Source organism: Rhinatrema bivittatum, chromosome 2 (assembly GCF_901001135.1).
Source record: "Rhinatrema bivittatum chromosome 2, aRhiBiv1.1, whole genome shotgun sequence".
Taxonomy (NCBI): Eukaryota; Metazoa; Chordata; class Amphibia; order Gymnophiona; family Rhinatrematidae; genus Rhinatrema; species Rhinatrema bivittatum.
In genome coordinates, this window is record NC_042616.1 from 804,501,717 (window position 1) to 804,516,416 (window position 14,700).

At 48.5% G+C, this 14,700-nt stretch overlaps 1 long non-coding RNA gene across 1 annotated transcript in view; it reads right to left on the reverse strand.

Moving 5' to 3' along the window:
* LOC115085767 overlaps nt 1-13,354 on the reverse strand; it is a 62,743-nt gene extending 49,389 nt beyond the window's left edge. Inside the window, exons 1-2 of the long non-coding RNA XR_003854962.1 lie at nt 13,205-13,354; nt 9,017-9,255 (exon numbers count right to left, since the gene is read on the reverse strand). This is a non-coding gene — a long non-coding RNA (uncharacterized LOC115085767). The remainder of the gene's footprint in view (nt 1-9,016; nt 9,256-13,204) is intronic.
* Nucleotides 13,355-14,700: the final 1,346 nt, after the last annotated feature.

The window sequence follows — 14,700 nt, forward strand, 5'->3', positions numbered from 1 at the left end:
AATACTAGATATCTCAGGGCATTTCTATTGCTTTCGTTCTTTCTGATGTCGCCCAACATAGACCCATGTTTCGGGGACTCGGCCGCCATCTTCAGGGGTATCAGCAGCACAGCAGCCTCTCACCCCCTCTGGATTTACAATGGTCAGAGTGGCACAGTAGGAAGACGCCTCAAAATCTTCAGAGCCTAATCTTGCCACAGGAATGCAGCAAAAATCAGAATGAAACGGGAGTCCCAGTGGTCTCACTCCGTGATACGCCGATTACATTACGCAATGGTTTTCTTTTTGCTGATACCGCTGCTGTAGCCTGAGACAGTCGCTGACCATTAGGGTGGGGTGTTTTTTTTTAATTCTGTAAAATATTGTCTAACTGAACAGCGGAATATTATGTTCTTGTCTGTTTCACCTTGCACTCCAGAAACTGGGGCACTTTTCCTGCTTGCCTTCCGCCTGGGCGATCAGGGTTGGCGATGCAGGCCTGGGAAGAGGGTGCTTCAGTTCTTTTGCGTTGTGATGGACCGGAGGTTTCCGTCGTGTAAGATGAGCTGCATGGGTTGTCTTGTTTTGCAGTTCCCACATTTTGGGGGACACAGCCACCAGTGCAAGGCGGTGGCGGGGTATAAAAGACGCTGAGCTGAGCGGCCCACGTACGGCTTGCAATGCAGGGTTGTGCTGGCTCTTTTAAGAAGTGCCACAGGGCATGAAGACTGAATCATCCAAAACTGGAATTATGCAAACAACTTCTAGTCGAAGTAAATGTCCTGACTTCAAGCAGAAGTCCTGACTTCAAGCAGAAGTCCTGACTTCAAGCAGAAGCCTTGGAGATGGGCAGGATACAGACAGGCTGAAGGAGGTCCAGAGAAGGACCAGCAAAATGGTTGCGCAGTTTCCGCACTGAACGCTATATGAGATGTGGCTCAAGGACCTAAATCTGTAGACCCTAGAGGAGAGAAAGAGGATACGATGGAGAAACTCATATACCTCAAAGGTATAAATCAGGCATAGGCAGCAAACCTTTTTGGAGGAAAAGATGTTCTACATTAGTGGTTCCCAGTCCTGTCCTGGGGACCCCACGGCTGGTCGGGTTTTCAGGATACCCACAATGAATATGCATGAGAGAAAATTTGCATGCACTGCCTCCATATCATGCCAATTTTCTCTCTTTTGCATATTCACTGTGGATATCCTGAAAACCTGACTGGCTGGGGGGTCTCCAGGACAGGGTCGGGAACCACTGCTGTAGAGCAAGATGTCAGGGTATTGGGGGGCAAGGCCAGAAAATAGCGCTTCAAGGAAGAAGTGGCGGAGATAAGGAAGGGCCTCCCGCTGGAGGTGGTAGAGATAACAGCTGTACCAGAATTTCAGAAAGCCTGGGATAAGCCCAGGGATCCCAGGTTATGAAGAGGGCAGAGCCAGAGATGAACTGGGGGGGTCTATGGCATTACGAGAGGAAGGAAACCAGGCAGACTGGATGGGTCTTAGGGCCCTCAACTGTCCTTATATGCTGTGCTCCTATTTGTATATTATCCGACCAAGGTGGAGGAGTAAGACAGGAGAACTGCAAGGGTGAGAAATGCAGCAAAGTTGATGGATTAGGAAGGAAGGGATACTCGCTCCTTGCCCACTTCTCCCCCTATTTCTAGCCTGCCTCCCTCTCCCCAATCCTCGTTCATTGAAATTTTCCCTTCTTTTAGTTACTTGTAAACCGGTGTGATGTGTCCTGCGAATGCCGGTATATAAAAGTTCATAAATAAATAAATAAGATAAGATAAGAAGGTGGGCACAGATTACATCCGTCTCACTTATTAGCAACTCAGCCCCTGCTCTGGATTAGTTGGAATGAGGAGAGGAAGGGGCGGAAGAGAGGGGGAGCAGAGAAAGAGACATAGAAACACGATGGCAGAAAAAGACCATATGGCCCATCCAAGCTGCCCATCCATCCAATTCATTTAGCTTTTAATTCCCATCACTCCCCCAGGGATCCTGTTACGTGCCAGCCTCGAACGGCCTTGCATTCTGTTACGTGGCGGGTGTTTAGTATGCCGTTGGGCCTCAGCTGGCAGGACGAGATGGTTCAGGAGCACAGGACACCAGTCCACCTGCAGGCCACTCCAGCCTGGGAAAGACGTCATTTGAGGGAGTCGGGTCTGACAGGTACCAGAAGACTCAGGAGCGCTGAAGCAAACACTAAGAAAGGCAGGACACCAAGGAACCTGGGACATCAGGAAGCGGAGGATCAAGACGAGACACCAGGACACCTGGACGAGGACCTCAGGCACGAAGACATGGCATGACGAGGAACAGATGAGATGAGATGAGGAACTCCATGGAGAAGATAGAAGACCTGACGGAGCTCTGGCAAGCAGGAGCCTTCAGAGTGAAGTAACTCCTATGCAAGGCGAAGACTGAAGTGAAGGAGCAGCCCTTTATAGGGCTGGAGCAGGAAGTCCAATCATAGGTGGGGCCAGCACACTTCCTGTGTCTGGCCCTTTAAATCCTAGAGAGAGGCGCTAAATCCTAGACGCTGTGCAGGACCGTGGACAGCGGCCTGCACAGCGTCATTGCGTAAAGAGGCAGGGCTGGCCTGAGAAGCAGACCCGATGACGGCAGTGGCTCCAGCTGCTGCAGGAGGCCCCGGGGGCGGCTCCAGCCACTAATCCAGCCCGGGGCTGCGGCCTCCTGGCTATGAAGATAAGATGACATTGGCAGCTGCTTCCAGCCACGAAGAGGACGCTGAAAGGCTGTGGCTCCGGCCGCGGTGAAGAAGGCAGAAGTGGGCGGCCACCGGGCCGTGTGGTGAAGTCGAGTCTGCGGCTCCAGCCGCGCTAAAGGCCCGACTCCGGTGGCACCAGCCGCGTCAGGCAGAAGAAAGCAGCATGGGGGAAGGTGAGTGCAGCCTTGACGAGCTCCGCGGGCAGGGTTAGCTCCGCGGGCAGGGTTCCATAACAGTACCCCCTCCTCAAAGAACCCTTCCTCAAACCTTCTCTCAACAGTCCGAGGAAAAGGGTATCAGTCCATACCGGATGGAGGTATTCGAGGGTCCAAAAAATGGAAGCTGGTATATCCAGGGACAGCATGAAACAGAGCAAGAACAGTAGAAACACAGAACACAAGAAGACAATGACGAGAGACCAAAGAACACGAGCCTGAGAGAATACAAGACCGAGGGAACACGAGACCGCGCGAATGGGGACTGCGTAACAGACACACAATAAAACCAAAAGAGGGAGCAAGGGAACAGAGAGCAAGGGAACAGAGAGCAAAGGAACAGAGAGCAAGGGAGCGGAAAGCGAGCAAGCAAAGAGCGAGAGAGCGGAAAGCAAAGGAAGCGAAGAGCAAGGGAAGGGAGAATGAGGGAGAGAAACACGGGAACGAGGAGGACGGGAAATACATAACCGGAAAGCAACAAGCGGGAAACAAAACAAACGAAGAACAAACAGAGAACAAGGCATAACAAGCAACAAACAAGACCCAACAAGAAGCACCAAGAAACATCAAGAAGACCTGGGGGAGTGAACCCAGGGCGGGCAAAAAAACCCCCAGCAAAACCAGTAGGGGTGCAGGCACCTCCTGCAGGTCGAAAAACCCCAACCTGGCAACATGATAAAAAGTCTGGATGCAGGCGCCTCCTGCAGGTCATACAAAAAAAATCCAGACAGCTGGCGCCTTCAGCAGGTCATAGCAAGGGCAAAGCTGGTGCCTCCAGCGGGTCGAGTACATAAAATCCTGAAAAGAATTTTCGGTCCCATAACCAGTCCGGGAACAAACAAGACTCTGGAACAAGGCGGATCCATTGGCGGAGCACCACCGTCGGGCACATGGCCTTGCATTCTGTTACGTGCCGGCCTCGAATGGCCTTGCATTCTGTTACGTGGCAGGTGTTTCGTGTGCCCTTGGGCCTCAGCCCGACCCCAGAAGGATCCAGGACCGAACCGAGGGTTGACGGCGTGTTCCACCATGACTGACGGTCTTATCCTCCACCAGTCCTGCAAGCTCCCAAGGCCAACAACATGATGATGTTGGAAAGTGAATGGTCCTCGACCATTCCGAGCCCTTTCGGACCTGCTGCAAGGAACAGCATGGAGCAGCAGGCCTGGCCTGAGGATGAGGGCAAACGGGCCTTGACACAAAGACATGACAGCAGGATCGATGCAACGGCATCGTGGATGAGGACTTGAAACCAAGGCTGATGCAGACGGCATCAGAGACAAGGGCTGGCACAAGACAAAACACCAAGGTAGCTGAAGACGTGTCACCAGTGTCGATGCAACGGCATCGTGGATGAAGACATGACACCAAGGCTGATGTGAAGACATCACGGACCAATGGTCGATGCGACTGCATTCTGGACCAGGGTCGATGCGATGACATCAGGAACAAGACGTTGACATGATACCAAGAATGATGCAACGGCATCCAAGACGAGACGAAGAACTTGACGAAGTCCAGACGAAACAAGAAGCTGGGCGGAAGGACATTGGCACTGTCTCTCAGGGCGCCCTACTCAGTTCACCCACAGAACTGAGTCGCAGACCACCCTGTCCCACTGCGCGCCCTACACAGCCCGAGGAGGCTGATCACGGACCACGCTGAGAACGGGACGAGCGCAGGGAAGGATCCAGTCGAAGCAGAACTCCAACAACGGAGCCGATGTCATCTGAAGCTCCACCAACGGCTGGCAGGACATGACGGCTCAGGAGCATAGGACACCATTCCACCTACAGGCTAGTCCCCACTCGGGAAAGACGTCATCCGAGGGACTACCGGCCTACAGGACCAGAAGGCTCAGGAGCGTTGACGAAACAGCAAAGGGCAGGACATCGAGGAACTAGGAACAACAGGAAGCGGAGAATCAAGACGAGACACCAGGACACCTGGACGAGGACCTCAGGCACGAAGACTTAACTTGACATGGCGTGATGTGACAACAAGAACTCCATGGAGAAGACGAAGAAGACCTGATGGAGCTCTGGCAGGCAGGAGCCTCCAGAGTGAAGCAACTCCGATGTAAGGCAAAGACTGACTGACTGAGCAGCCCTTTTTTAGGGCTGGTACAGGAAGTCCCATTAAAGGTGGGGCCAGCACACTTCCTGGGTCTGGCCCTTTAAAAGTAGCAGAGAGGCGCGGCCGCACGCCTAGAGGAAGTAGGAGAGTTATGCAGGACTGCGGACAGCGGCCTGCACCGACGTATAGCGAGCAGAATGCAGGGCTGGCCTGATACACAGGCCCCGATGGTGGCAGCGGCTCCAGCCGCCACTCGAGCCCGGGATGCGGCCCTCGCACCGCGAAGATCACATGGCGTCGGCAGCAGCTCCCGGCCGCAGGGAAGGCAGGAAGGTCCGCGGCTCCGGCCGCGGTGAAGAGGACAAGTCCAGGCGGCCTCCGGGCCGCAGGAAGAACTACAGTCCGCGGCTCTGGCCGCACTAAAGGCCCGACTCCAGCGGCACCAGCCGCGTCGGGCAGATGAAGCAGCGTGGGTGAGTGAAGTCTGCTTGCGGGGACCCGCGGGCAGATTCATAACACCAACCGACTCCCTCACAGGTTTCTTGCTTCGGATATATTTTCAAAAGTTTTTATTATGAGTTTTTGCCTCTATGGCCAACTTCATTTCAAATTCTCTTTTAGCCTGCCTTATCATTGTTTTATACTTAACTTGACAATGCTTATGCTTTTTCCTATTTTCTTCAGATGGATCCTTCTTCCAATTTTTGAAGGATGTTTTTTGGCTAAAATAGCTTCTTTCACCGCACCTTTTAACCATGATGGTAATCCTTTTGTCTTCCTTCCCACTTTCTTAATGTGTGGAATTCTAAGATTGTATTTTTAAACAATGTCTACACCTATTGTACACTTTTAACCTTTGCAGCTACAGCTTTCATTTTTTCCTATTTTCCTCATTTTATCAAAGTTTCCCTTTTGAAAATTTAATGTTAGAGCTGTAGATTTACATATTGTCCTCTTTCCAGTCATTAGTTCAAATTTGATCATGTTATGATCACTATTGCCAAGTGGCCCCACCACCATTACCTCTCTCACCAACTCCTGCGTTCCACTAAGAATTAAATCTAAAATAGCTCCCTCTCTCATTGGTTCCAGAACCAATTGCTCCATGAAGCAGTCGTTCATTCCATCCAGGAACTTTATGTGTCTAGCATGTCCTGATGTTACATTTATTGAAATCTCTCATTATTATTGCACTGCCAAATTGGTTAGCTTCCCTGATTTCTATTAGCATTTCCTCATCTGTCTGACCATTTTGTCCAGGTGGGCAGTAGTATACTCCTATCACTATACTCTTACCCAACACACATGGGATTTCTACCCATATAGATTCTACTGAGCATTTACTCTCTTGTATGATCTTTATCCTGTTGGACTCTGTACCCTCCCGGACATAAAGTGCCACATCCCCAGCAAGTTGATCCTCCCTATCATTGCAATATAATTTGTACCCTCATATAGCACTGTCCCATTGGTTATTCTCCTTCCACCAGATCTGTGAGATGCAAATTATGTCAATCTAATCATTTACTGCTATACACTCTAACTCTCCCATCTTACTTCTTAGACTTCTGGCACTGGCATACAGACATTTGAAAGTGCATTTTTGGTTTGCATTAACAACCTGCTTTTCAGTTGACAGGGTTAATTTGGAATTCTTTACCTCAGGTAATCCTTTAATTATAGGCACTTGGACTACGTTTGCTTTTATTGGAACCTCTCTATTGGGATGCCCTAACTCTCCTGTTTCATTAGTATCCTTCAAAGATACCTTCCTCTGAACCATGCACTGCTGAGTGACTGTCGGCTTTCCCTCTTGTTCTAGTTTAAAAGCTGCTCTATCTCCTTTTTAAAGGTTAGCATCAGCATCCTGGTTCCACCCTGGTTAAGGTGGTGCCCATCCTTTCGGAAAAGTCTCCCCCTTCCCCAAAAGTTTCCCCAATTCCTTACAAAACTAAATCCCTCTTCCTTGCACCATCGTCTCATCCACGCATTGAGACTCCGGAGCTCTGCCTGCCTCTGGGGACCTGCACGTGAAACAGGGAGCATTTCAGAGAATGCCACCCTGGAGGTTCTGGATTTAAGCTTTCTACCTAAGAGCCTAAATTTGGCTTCCAGAGCCTCCCTCCCACATTTTCCTATGTCATTGGTGCCCACATGTACCACGACAGCCCGCTCCTCCCCAGCACTGTCTATTATCTAGTGCTGGGGGAGGGGGTGTGAGAGACAGCAGGAGGAAGGGGGTATGAGTGAGCAGCTAATGTGTGTGAGACAGTAGGGTGTGTGTGCGAGAGAGCATTGGGGGGTTGGGGAGGGGGCTGAGCGTGGATGCCAGAGAGAGGGAGCCTATGTGAGGAGATTGTGAAGGAGTGTGTATGTGTGTGAGAGATTGAGAGCTAGTGTGTATGAAAAAGGGATCGTGTGTGTGTGATGGTGCTTGTTTGTTTGCGATAGAGCGAGCTTGTGTGAAGGGATTGTGTATGTGTGAAAGGGGTGTGTGAGAGAGAGACATAGGTAGCCTGTGTGAGGGTGTATGCATGAGAGAGAAAGGGAGCTGTGTGGGTCTGTATGCAAGAGTGAAGGGGACCCTGTATAAGGGATGTGTGCGCACGCAAGAGAGAGAGAGGGACCCTGTATGAGGGTGTGTGTGTGAGAGAGTGAGGGAGCCTGAAAGAGGGGGTATGCATGTGCACTAGAGAGAGGGAAACTATGTGTGAGAGAGAGAGAGAGAGAGAGGGACAGAGGGAGCCTGTGTGAGGGGCAGTACTGAGAGTGGGGTCAAACTCTGCGAGTGGAGAAAGAGTGGAAGGGGTTGAGCCTAGACATTGAGGGGAGTGATACTGGCAGAGGAGTTGGGGCCTAAGAAGGCAAAGTGGTCAAGGGGAGTGAGGAGAGAGAGTGGGACACTCTTACAGTGAATTTCTAGGGAAATTCTGCATCTCTAAGAAATAACTTTTTTCTGTATTAATTTAAAATGTAATTACTTAAAGACTGTCATGTATATTGTGTTATTTTGACCAATATAAAGTATGCAGAATTTTGCAGAATTTAAAATTTTTTTTGCACAGAATTCCCCCAGGAGTAATAAGAACATAAGAACCTGCCTTACTGGGTCAGACCAAGGGTCCATCAAGCCCAGCATCCTGTTTCCAACAGAGGCCAATCCAGGCCATAAGAACCTGGCAAGTACCCAAATAATCCTATCTAGATGAAATGTGAGGTCCATCTTTGCACCAGGCAGGCAAGTTACCAGGCGGTCCTCACGTCCACCAGCCACCCTGCTATCTACATTTCTAAAAATGGAATCACCAACAATGATGACCGACCTAACCCTTCCTTCCTGGGCAGTAGCCCTGGGAGACTTGTCCTCAGTGCAAGAAGACAATGCATTACCTTATGCTCTTATGTTTTTATGTTCTTAGCAGGTCCTTGCTACAGGATCACTTCCTGCTACACCAGGGTGATGTTCTCCTACAGGGAGATCTTTCTGATCCAAGGCAGCACCGGGGCTGCCAGACTGGATTTGGGACTTGGCTCTACCGGACTAGTTCTCAGAGCCAGGAGCTCTTTACACGCCGGGTGCACACATACAATCTCTCAGCAGCGGGTAAAAAATCATACACGTGACACTCGATGCAAAAGACTGGAAAGCCCCCCCCCCCCCCCCCCTTGCTACTGGACTGCTTCCTTCATCTTAATTTTGTTGCGTTCCTCGTTAAGGTTAAGTTGCTAAGGGAGTTGGAATTAGAGTAATTTAAATGTATAGGTATATTCACTAATTAATCTGGGGATGATTAAACTCTCAATAAGGGCTGATGCAATAGTATGATTTAGATAAGAGCCTGATTGATTTTTAGTGAAAAAGTGTCTCTTGCCTAAAAATCAAAGGTTGAACTAGGGGTGGGTAGGTGAGAGGGAAAGACATCTCAGACACACACATACTATAGAGAATATAGCCCACAATTTCACCTCTTTCCAAACTTTAAGTCCTAAGATTTCCCAAAGCTATACTTACCAATCCTCTTTAACCACCATTAAGTTGATCTTCACTCAAAGGATTGAGAGACTTGAGATTCCTCTCCCAGGAGATGCTAGGAACACTATGCAGATGAGCTTTCCAGTTCTCTTTTACTGTAAAGGGTGCGGGGCCTCTGGAAGCTGGGGCTGTGAAACTCAATCCCTGGATCGCTTGCTGTGACCTCTGGAGTCCTCTCCCAGGGGATGCAGATGAGCCTTCTGGTCCTCTTCTTCACCCTATGATTTAGAACGAAGAGCACTGACCAGTTTAGCAGCTGCCTTCTTGACTGACTGCATCCTGTTTATATCCTTTTGAAGATGCGGTCTCCAGACCTGTACTCAGTATTCCCAGTGAGGTCTCACCAGGGACCTATACAGGGGCAATATCACCTCCCTTTTTCTGCTGACCATTCCTCACCCTGTGTAGCCAAGCATCGTTCTGGCTTATACCATCACTTTATCCACCTGTCTGGCCACCATAAGATCATCAGACACAAGGCCTGGCGCAAGGATCCGTCGGGCACAATTCAAATCCTCGCTACATCATTACAGTGAAAGGCTAAATAAGGCGTAAAGAGATTACTACTCTTCCAGAATACACCAATTCCAATACAACCCACGTGCCCTCTACGAGTATGTTACCAAGCTCACTAAGTCAGCATCCCCAGACATTCCTGAAGAAGAAGCTAAATCCAAATGCAAAGAACTCGCTATATTCTTTCAGGATAAAATCAACAAGCTGCTTACTCGTTTCCCCCCCTCCCCCCCTCCCATGCAAGCCCACCAAGAAGCTTACCAAGCTCCCCCCCCCAGGAACCTCGCCAAGGGCCTCACCTCACTAGACTGCACCACTGCCCTCGAAATAGAATCATTTATCAAGAAAGCCAGACCTTCCACCCACCCCTCAGACACGATCCCTACAAAACTCCTCCTATCTATCCCCAACCTAATTGCAAAACCCATAGCCAACATTATAAATGCCTCCATTAACTCAGGCCATGTACCTGACCTGCTTAAACAAGCTATTGTCAAGCCAATATTGAAGAAACCTAAGCTTGACCCCACAGACCTTTCCAACCACTGCCCCATCTCAAACCTTCCATTTATCTCAAAACTTCTCGAAAAAACCATCAACAAACAACTCACGGAATACCTTGAGGACAATCAACTCCTTGCCCCATCACAGTATGGTTTCCAGAAATTCCATAGCACGGAGACCCTCTTCCTCTCCCTCTCCGATCAACTTATCAAAAGCATTGACAAAGGGAAGCTTCTATTCTAGCCTTTCTAGACATCTCTTCAGCATTTGACACCATCAGCCATAGTATCCTTCTACAACGATTAACTGAAATTGGAAACACAGGTGTCGCCCTCGACTGGTTTAAGTCCTATCTCATAATCGTAACTTCAAAATCAAATTAGGAAACCACGAGTCTAAAGCTATTGCACTTGATCATGGAGTCCCTCAAGGCTCCTCCCTGTCCTCCACCCTTTTCAACATTTACCTCCTACCCCTCTGTCATCTTCTATCCAGCCTCAAGCTTCCCCACTATATATATGCTGATAGAAACATAGAAACATAGAAATGACGGCAAAAGAAGACCGAATGGCCCATCCAGTCTGCCCAGCAAGCTTCACACATTTTTTCTCTCATACTTATCTGTTTCTCTTAGCTCTTTGTTCTATTCCCCTTCCACCCCCACCATTAATGTAGAGAGCAGTGATGGAGCTGCAACCAAGTGAAATATCTAACTTGATTAGTTAGGGGTAGAAGGGGTAGTAACCGCCGCGATAAGCAAGCTACACCCATGCTTATTTGTTTTACCTAGACTATGTTGTACAGCCCTTGTTGGTTGTTTTTTCTTCTCCCCTGCCGTTGAAGCAGGGAGCTATGCTGGATATGCGTGAAGTATCAGTTTTTTTCTCCCCTGTCGTTGAAGCAGAGAGCCATGCTGGATATGCATTGAAAGTGAAGTGAAGTATCAGGCACATTTGGTTTGGGGTAGTAACCGCTGTAACAAGCCAGCTACTCCTCGCTTTGTGATTGCGAATCCTTTTTTTCTTCACCCCTGTCGTTGAAGCTATGCAGGATATGCGTGAAGCATCAGTTTTTTGTTTTTTTTGTTTTTTTCCCCTGCTGTTGAAGCAGAGAGCTATGCTGGAAATGCGTGATGTATCAGTCATTCTCCCATGCCGTTGAAGCAGAGAGCCATGCTGGATATGCATGGAAAGTGAAGTATCAGGCACATTTGGTTTGGGGTAGTAACCGCCGTAACAAGCCAGCTACTCCCCGCTTTGTGAGTGCGAACCCTTTTTCTTCTCCCTTGCCGTTGAAGCAGAGAGCTCTGCTGGATGTGTGCAGATACTTATTCCAGTATCCGACACACTCCCAAATGCCACGAACATCTGGTCTTCCACACTCCTCTCAATCAATAAACTCCTAACTACTATCCATCTTGCCCTGAACACTACGAAAACTGAAATTATGCTTATCTCACCCCAAAGCTATCCCAATCACTCTCCCTCAATCCCCTCCTATTCCATTCTCCCAACATGTACGAGACCTAGGGGTCATCTTGGACAATCACATCAACCTTAAGAAATTCATAAGCAACACACTAAAAGACTGTTTCTTTAAACTACACATACTAAAAAAACTGAAACCCTTACTCCACACCCCAGATTTCCGCACAGTACTTCAAATGGCTATATTCTCCAAACTTGATTACTGTAATTCGCTCCTCTTAGGTTTACCTAAAAATTCGATCCACCCTCTACAAATACTACAAAACACAGCCGCCTGGATCCTCACCAACACACACAAAAACGAACACATAACTCCCGTACTAAAGGAACTACACTGGCTCCCAATTGCATCCCGCGTTCAATACAAGACCCTCTCTCTCTCATCCACAAAGCACTGTATAATCCAGAGATGAACTGGCATAATGATTCCCTTAGCTTCCACCAAGCTACCAAACCCAACAATACCTCGCTTCCATTCAGACCCCCTCACCCAAAATCACCAGCCTGGCCTCCACCAGAGCACGTGCGCTCTCGATAGCCGGCCTTGCCCTTTGGAATACGATGCCAGTAGGGCTACGCCAAGAGGACTGCCAAAAAACATTCAAACAAAAACTAAAGACGTGGCTGTTCACAAAAGCCTACACCTAACACCTAGCACCAATCAGCCTAAATTCCAACCCAGTTCACCCCTTCCTTCCCACGCCCCCCCCCCAAAAAAAAAAAAAGCTCTCTTCCTGATTAAATCTGACCTTTCACAGTTGATCCCTCCTTACCCTTTTTTATTGTTTTCCCATGGATACACTTTCAGCAACTTATACAACAATGAGCTTAAGCACTCAACTACTGTATCTTCTACAACCTTTTCAGTTTCAATAATGTATATAATTTTACAGTCCAGTGCATTTAATCTATGTACATAGTTCTCCTGTATATATTCTCCTCTCTCCCCCAGTTGCCGTTTATGATTTCTAGTTACTCATGCCTGTTCTTTGTCAAACGCTTTACATGCGTAGGTTTTTTGTTATTCTGTAAACCGATGTGATATCATTGATGAATATCGGTATATAAAAACCAATAAATAAAATAAATAAATAAACAATCACCCCCAGATCCCGTTCTTCCTTTGTGCTTAGAAGAATTTCACCTCCAACACTGAACCTTTCCCTTGGATTTTTGCAGCCTAAATGTATCACTCTGCATTTTTTAGCGTTAAATCTTAGCTGCCAGACCATGGACCATTCCTTGAGCTTTGCTAGATCCCTCCTCGTGTTTTCCACATCTTCCTGGCTGTCCACCCTGTTACAGACTTTGGTATCGTCGGCAAAAAGTCAAAGCTTTCCTGACAACCCTTCCATTATGTCGCTCACCAAAATGTTGAAAAGGACCGGTCCCTGAGGTGCACTGCTAGCAACATCTCCCTCCTCAGAGGAAATTCCGTTTACTACTGCCCTTTATCACGTCCCACTCAGCTAGGGTCTAAGCCAGTCAGTCACCCTAAGGTCCATATGAAGGGCGCACAATTTATTCATAAGTCTTCAGTGAGAAAGCTTGTCAAAGGCCTCGCTGAAATCTAAGCACACTCCATCTAGTGCTCTCCCTTTATCCAGCTCTCTGGTAACCCAATCAAAGAAATTGATAAGGTTCATCTAATAAGATTTACCTCTGGCAAAACCATGCTTCCTCGGATCTTGCCATCCACCGGATTCCAAAAATTGCACCATCCTCTGCTTTAGCAGCGATTCCATTTGTTCGCTCACCACAGAGGTCAGACTGACCGGCCTGTAGGTCAGTCTGACCTCTCCTTACTTCAGCCTCCTCCTTACTCCTTACTTCATCCTCCTCCTTACTTCCAGTTTTATAAATAGGAACCACAATCTGCCCCTTTTTTAAGTCCTCTGGAACTGCTCCAGACTCTAAAGAAGCACTGAAGAGGGGCAGCCAGCGGAGCTGCCCAGGACGTCTCCACGTTCCCGTAGTACCCGCTGATGCATCCCATCCGGCCCCATCGCCATAGTTAGCTCCTTACGAACACACTGTTCTGGAAAATCTCTCCCCCCTCCCCCTCTGTGACTGTCAGATTTCAGCCTGGGAGAGCAGAGGGAGGAAAGACATCATCCATCCTCCCATTCCGTTTTGCCTCTTGTGGGTTAGAAGCTGATGCTTTGGAAGGAGTCCCTGCCTCACTTTATCAGCTGATCCCAGTTCTCCGGCTTTCCCAGGCTGAAATCTGACGGTCACAGAGAGGAGAGAGTGTCCTGAGGGAATCGGTGGTGGTGGTGGGTGGGTCACCACCCTCTTTATGCTGGCAGTGCTGACCTGCCCTGAGGTTGTCCAAGCCCCCGGGAAGGACAGGGCAGGAGAAACCAGGGGAGATAAAGGTAAATATAATATATACAGAAGCTGCAGCACAAAGATGGCAGTGGCGCAAAATAATACAAACAGAAAGAGGAAGGAAGCAGAGCACAGCCCTAGCAAGCAGGGGCTTGGCGAGAAATGGAAGCGAAATAAGCCAGGAGTAATCTGGCAAAGCTTTGCAGAGTGCAATTAAAATGAAGTAAAGGAACGAGGTTAACTCTTGATTGTCAGTCCCAGAGAAGGATTTACCAGGCAGCCGAGCAGGAAGCTTCGCATTCAGGAATCTTTCCTGGCAGGGCAGTTTGTCCCTGGGCTGCGGAGTAATTAGGGCTGCCAGCTTTTTTTTTACAGTCCAGGAGTGCCCGGGTCCTTCTGAGCTAAAAATAGCATTCCCAGCATGCACATTACATTGACAGGCCCTGCTTGCGGTAACAAGCACAAAACCCTGCAGAAAGAGAATGCTTGGAAGCCGAATAGCATTAGCCCTGTTACAGCATGCACTGGGTGTGGGCTTGCACCTCAGAAAGCCCCGAATAAACAAATACAACCTCCCGTACTAAAACAGCACTAACTGTCAGCACTCAAACGATAACAACCCTACCTAGGGAAAGGAAAAACTACAAATACCACACAAGGCCCTAGGACACCAATACATCTCCTATTAGGAAAGCAGAACAAGCCAGGCTACCTAAAAATACTTGTACCTAAAAGCTTTTAAAACTATATAGGTCCTTTCAGATCAGACACATTCACATCTGAAGATGGGTCCTATATTGCCTCAACAGCTCACGTACAATATTG